Source organism: Herpailurus yagouaroundi, unplaced genomic scaffold (assembly GCF_014898765.1).
Source record: "Herpailurus yagouaroundi ecotype Mexico unplaced genomic scaffold, PumYag 246, whole genome shotgun sequence".
NCBI classification, from domain to species: domain Eukaryota; kingdom Metazoa; phylum Chordata; class Mammalia; order Carnivora; family Felidae; genus Herpailurus; species Herpailurus yagouaroundi.
In genome coordinates this window covers 2749181-2755487 of record NW_024412463.1, presented here as the reverse complement: position 1 = coordinate 2755487, position 6307 = coordinate 2749181, and the positions used below count along the sequence as shown (strand labels likewise).

General features: G+C 50.3%; 1 pseudogene; it reads left to right on the top strand.

The window, feature by feature from the left end:
• The first annotated feature begins 3253 nt into the window (after positions 1-3253).
• LOC121019920 (uncharacterized) lies at positions 3254-6009 on the top strand (annotated as a pseudogene).
• Positions 6010-6307: the final 298 nt, after the last annotated feature.

Here is a 6307-nt window from a genome sequence, read left to right as displayed (position 1 = left end):
TGTCAAGGGACTTAACACACATAATTTGGCTCTGTCTTTGCTGCCATAAGGACAAAAAGAAATGCAAATAATGTATCTTCAAAACTATTTTTCCAAGGTGCCTGGTGGGCTCAGTCGGAAGACCATGTGAGTCTTGATCTTGGGATCGTGCATTCGAGCCCCGCGTTGGGTGTAGAAATTAGTTAAATAAAAACTTAAAAAAAAAATAGAACTAAAAAAACCCCCCAAAAACCACAACTCTTTTTCCAGATAGGTGGTGTTAACATTGAATGTCTTTCATTTAGTTTCCTCTGCATGACTGCTCACTTCTTTTATAAAATTGACATCATTCTGAATATATGTTCTGTAACCCATTTTTCAAATTTTTTGTGACTGCGCGAAATTCTTTGCGGATCCCTAACGTGTTTTTCTGCATCTGCTACAATGTGAATGCCACGAGGGCAGAGCCTTTGAACAGTGTTTTCCCAGCCTTATTCCCGTATCCCAATCTAAATTTTGCTTATGTGTTTAATGGCTGTACAGATACTTAATCGTTTCCTTTAAAGCAACTCACATTTTTTTTCTTAGCCTAACGTTGTGCAGTTGTCTTCTCGAAAGTGTGGGCTTGATGAACTAGCTATACATTCTTCTAATAGGAATGAATAGAAATACATAACTAATACAATTCAAATGTTCATCTGCATATTATTGTCAGTCATCTTGCCTACACCCAGAGGTGGGTGTTCCCCATTTTGACAAAGTTCTATAGCATCATATTTAAACAGACTTTAGGGGTTTCTTTTATTATCCACTTTGCACATGTGTCTACATTCTATGAGTTTTGACGCACTCTGAGAGTTGTGTGACCACCACACAATTAGGATTCAGAAGAGTTCCGTCAGCCCCCAAAATTCCCTCCCGGTGCCTCTTTGTAGACGGCTCTCCTCTGGACAGCCCACGGTCTCCTACTGCTGGGTCATCAAGTTGTTTCCTAGTTTTCTCTTTGATGATTAACTCGCTTCCTTTCAGTATTGTTGTGTTTGAGGCCCTCTGGGATAGCTCCGAATTGTAATCAATCTGGGGTTTTAAGCACTTATATAAATACCCAGATGGACATAACTTACCCGGTTTTTCTTCTACTTTAATTCTGTCTCCCCAAGATTTTATGCATTTATGAGGAAGCCATGCTTTCTGATGTCTCCGAGCACAATGAAAGAAAAACGGTGTAAACAAAGGTGGAGTACCTCAGATCTAATACACAACACACGTGGGTGCCCGGTTTGGGCTTGGGGTTTCTCTCTTTCATTCCCTGGGCCCTTCCCCATGCTCCTGTGGTAGGCAATCCAGCCCTGACCCTAACAATACCAGCCAGCACGTGGACCCCTCACCACCAGCCTGTGACCGTGAGAGACATCACTAATCGATCGCCACACTCTTCACCTGTCCCTAGGTGCCTCAGAGCCCTTCTCAACCAGCACTCCAGGCTGCACCTGTAGGTGCTTAGGTTACGGTAACGTCTCTCTCTTGATCTGTTGAGTCTCTGAGCCCACGTGTCTTTGATCTTCACGGCTCCGTTCACTTCTCCCCAGTGTAGACTCAGGTTTACAGTCCCAGCTTAGGGCTGGGAGGAGGGTGTGACTGGAAAGGGGTAGCACAAAGTAGTCCTTTGGGGTGCTGGGGCCGTTCTGATGGTAATGGTGGTTACACAAATCGGTATATGTGTTGAAACACATCGAAACGTACATCCCCAAAAAGGAAGAGTTAATTTCAAAATGTTATCAGAAGTGAGAGTGGGCAGGGCGCCTGGGTGGCTTAGTCGGTTAAGCGTCTGACTTCGGCTCAGGTCATGAACTCACGGTTCGTGGGTTCAAGCCCCGCGTCAGGCTCTGTGCCGACAGCTCAGAGCCTGCTTCGGATTCTGTGTCTCCCTCTCCGCCCCTCTCCTGCTCATGCCCTGTCTCTGTCTCTCAAAAATAAATGTTTACAAAAAAATTTTTTTTCTAAAAGGAAGTGAGAGTGGGTGCTATTATTCCAGAAGTAATTTTGAATCCATTCTCATTTATTTATTCTTTTTAAGATTTTATTTTTAAGTGATCTCTATACCCAACACGGGGCTCGTACTTGCTACCCCAAGATCAAGAGCCACATGCTCTATGGACTGAGCCAGCCAGGCACCCATGAATCCACTCTATTAATGGAACGTAGTGAACCAATTTCCAGCCTGGGTACTCTGACTCGTTAGGCACATTTCATACACAAGTGTACTTATGTCTTGATCCCAGTGAGGCTGGAAAGTATCGGCCAAGGACAAAGTGAACTGTCTCGTTTTGAGTTTTTCTGTTTGGACCACAGGTATTCAACTCTTCACCCCATTGCTTCCCCTGGAGCTTGGATCCCAAGCGTCCTGGAAAAGCCACCTTCTTCCCTTCTCCTCACTTCTCCTGGTCTGAATCCTGCCCGTCCAAACAGTTCCCTTTTCTACCCCGGCCAACCTAGACGAAGAGATGAGTTCATTTCAATTCACGCAGCACCTGTCCTGATCTGGATCAGGGGAGACCTTTCTGGAAATGGATCAAGGCAGTGCTCTGCGGGGTCAGGTCTTAGAAGGGCGTACGGATTCCACGTAGTAATTCACATAGTAATTCATTCCACGTGCTCCAGCCGGAAGCGGTGCTTGCCCAAAACTATTCCACCGTGGTGCTCCAAATGTGGTCCCAGGCCAGCAGCGTCAGCAGCACCTGTAAACTTGTCGTAAAAGCAAATTCTCAGTCCCCGCCCCCGACTTACTAAATCAGAGACTCTGGGGGTGCCGGCCAACAGTGAGCGTTTGCACAACCCCCCCGCCCCCCGAGTGATTTTCGCACTTGCTGAGAAACGCTGAGGTTTGAGAGCCACTGGCCTAAGGTACTGGTCCCCCTCCTGACTGGGTATTCCGGGGGCCTGTGAAATCCCGACATCCAGGTAGGGGATGATGGCATCCGGGACAAAAGTGGCAGTGACGGAGGGGATCAGAGGTGGTCAGACACGGGATGTATTTTTGTGGCGGAACCAGTAGAATTCGCTGACGAGCTGGAGGAGAATCGAAGAATTAGAACCACCTGGAGAGCTTTGAAAACTGCCGGGCCGACCCCCTCCACCCCCGATCCTAGGCATTGCGGTGTTTCTTACAAGCTTTCCAGACCTTTTCCAACGTGCAGCCAAGAGTGAGCAGGAACCTCGAAAAGCATTTCTCAAAAGTGCGATGTGCACGGGGACCACCCGGGGATCCCGTTAAATGTCGGCAGGTGGTGTTGGAGCCCGAGAGTCCCCACTTCGAGCAAGCACCCACATGATGCAGGTGTTGCTGGGGCCGCTGGCCCGTGGACCGCGCTTGGAGCACTTCAAGCAGGATCCCGGCTCCGTCGGAGGCTCGTCGGCCTGCCAGCTTCCCCTTGTCTCCTACCCTGCACCCAGTCAAAAGGTGAGTCCTGTCAGCACTGCCTTGCGATATCCAGAGACTCACTACTTCTCACCTCCACTGTGCTAGCCCTCCACCGCTCTAAGGGCAAGTAACCACTGGGCTTCCCTACTGGTCACTGTTTTCTGTGCAGCAGCCAAAATAACCATCTGAAACCTTGGCCCAGATGGCACTGCCACTCTGCTTAATTCTGATCCCTGGTCTGACATAATCTGCAACACCTGTCCCATCTCTCTGGCTTTGCTCCCTACCCCTCCGCCTCTCCCACATCCCTCCAGCGATGCCAACCAGAACCACAAGCACGTTCCTGCCACAGGGCCTTTGCACGTGCTCTTGTCCCTTGAAAGCTCTTCTCTATCTGCATCACTCGCTCTCCACTTCATTCAGGTCTCTGCTCCGCTGGCCCCTCCACCATCCTATTTAGCCGTCACCCCCTGCCACCCTCCACCTTCTTTCACTCTCCTCCCCCTGCATTCATGATCCCTTATTGCGTGACAGATTATCCCCAAACTTGATGGCTTACAGCAGTAGTAATGATTTATCATCTCACTTGGTTTCCGTGGGCCACCGATTCAGAAAGGGCACGGGGCGGAATGGCTTCTCTCTCTCTCTCTCCACACTGATTGGGACCTCAGCTGGAAGGCAAAAAGGCTGAGGCCTGAGATCACCTGAAGGCCTCTCACTCACAGGCTGGCTGTCACCTGGAACCCTCAGCATAGCCTCTCCGTGTGGCCCGAGTTTCCTCCCAGTGTGGTAGCCGGATTCTAAGGGTGAGTGTCCCAGGACGTCGAAAGAGGGCCAGGCAGAATCTGTATCCTTGGAAACCACATCACACGGCTTTACCACATTCTGTTAGATGTGGGCTCTCGGTCCAGCCCACATTCGAGGGCAGGTGAATAGACTTCACTTCAGACCTATTTTAAAAGGCCCACACTCGCCCTTACCTGGCCGTGTCTTTCCTGGGAACCGTATCACTTCCTGATGTGCTATGTTTCTATTTCTGGGCGTGTGTGTGTTGTCCTTTCCCGTCCGAACGTCAGCACCTTGTTGGCCTCGATCACTCCCCCACCCCCTTTGCTCACGACCAGGCATGACAAAGAGCAGGTGCCCGATATCTGTTTTCTGCCGGAGTCTGTTACCGTAAGGGAATGCCTGTGGGATTTGGGAAGCAGTCCTGCTGTTTTCTGGAAACCCAAAGAAGCTGCATGAGTGGAAAACAGTCTGCTAACGGGGAAGAGGCTCAAAGAGGCTCGCGAGTGGCTGAGATGTCCCTTGGCGTCCACCTTCGGGAAGGACTCCCGCTCTGCCGTTCACGTGAGACGGTCCTGCCTTCCCAGACAGGCTGCTTGCTCCCAAAGGGGAAGGGCCATGGACGCGTCTTAGTTGCTCAGTGTCCCGCTCCAGAGGCAGCGTCCTTAAAACTCAGTGGCTACCTAACTGAAAGGCACCACAAGTGGTGGAAGGGTAGTAGCAGCTACCTTTTAAAACGAGGACCCGGAGTGAAAAGCAGCCAAGAGTCCGGGTACGGAAGACAATTTATACTAGGGGCTCCTGGCTGGCTTAGTCAATAAAACATGGGACTCCTATTTTATTTTATTTATTTATTGGGGGGGGGAGGGAGCACGTGTGCGTGCAGTCCCCTGGGGAGGGGCAGAGAGGAAGGGAAAGAAAGGGTCCCGAGCAGCCTCCTCGGATGTCAGCGCAGAGCCCCCCACGGGGCTTTCACCCCCCAGCCGTGAGACTGTGACCTGAGCCGAAACCAAGAGTCGGACGCTGAACCAGCTGAGCCACCCAGGTGCCCGAGCATGGGACTCTTGATCTTGGGGTCGTGAGTTCAAGCCCCACGTAGGGTTCAGAGTTTACTTCCAAACAAAAAGCAGGAGTCTGGTATGCTGCTGGGAACTCAGTACGGATCTGTAGAGTGATTGGGTCCCCGTCATCAGGTCGCGCCTTCACGTTATATACTGTTTTGAAATCAATAACGGACGTGTATGATTTGGAGGTAAATAAATGCATCATTTGGTCATAGGCTGCCAGCTCCTGAGAAGCCACATCCGGACTAAAGCAGAGGAAGGCCCATCACCTAGAAGTACTCGGACACTGAAGTGCCTCCTGTTGGGTGAGTCTGCTTTACTATGTTAACACAGGGCAGCTGAGGTAGCATTTTTAGAATTTTGTGCAAGGACGGAAACCGGTTGGAGCTTGAGAGTTCCTGTTGTTGCAGATCCTTCAGTCACTTTGTCCGCCGGCACGGATGTTTCTCTTTCTTCGTATGATGATCAGGGATCCGAAAGGCTAGGGAGGCACCGTTTGTTCCCGGCGGCATGGCAGGCTTTGCAGCAATTGTTGCGTATGGACCATATCAATTGAAGAGCAGGGGAGGTACTAGAATGTCTGTTCAGCTGATCCACGTGCGCGTGGCAGCCCAAGGCTTTGTCGTGGGAGCAATGACTCTGGGTATGGGCTATTCCATGTGTAAGGAATTCTGGGCAAAACCTAAACCTTGGGAAAAGAGAAGCTGTCATGGGGCGCCTGGGTGGCTCAGTCGGTTGGGCGTCCGACTTCAGCTCAGGTCATGATCTCACGGTTTGTGAGTTCGAACCCCCGCGTTGGGCTCTGTGCCGACCGCTCAGAGCCTGGAGCCTGCTTCGGATTCTGTGTCTCCCTCGCTCTCTGCCCCTCCCCCGCTCATGCTCGGTCTCTCTCTCTCTCTCTCTCTCTCAAAAATAAACATTCCAAAAAAAAAAAAAAAAACATTTAAAAAGAAAAAGAGAAGCCATCCTGGTGTTGTTGGTGGTGCTTGCTCTGTACATCTCATGGTGAGTTTATATGTTGAAAATAAATGGCTTGAGTGGGTCAGACAACAACGTG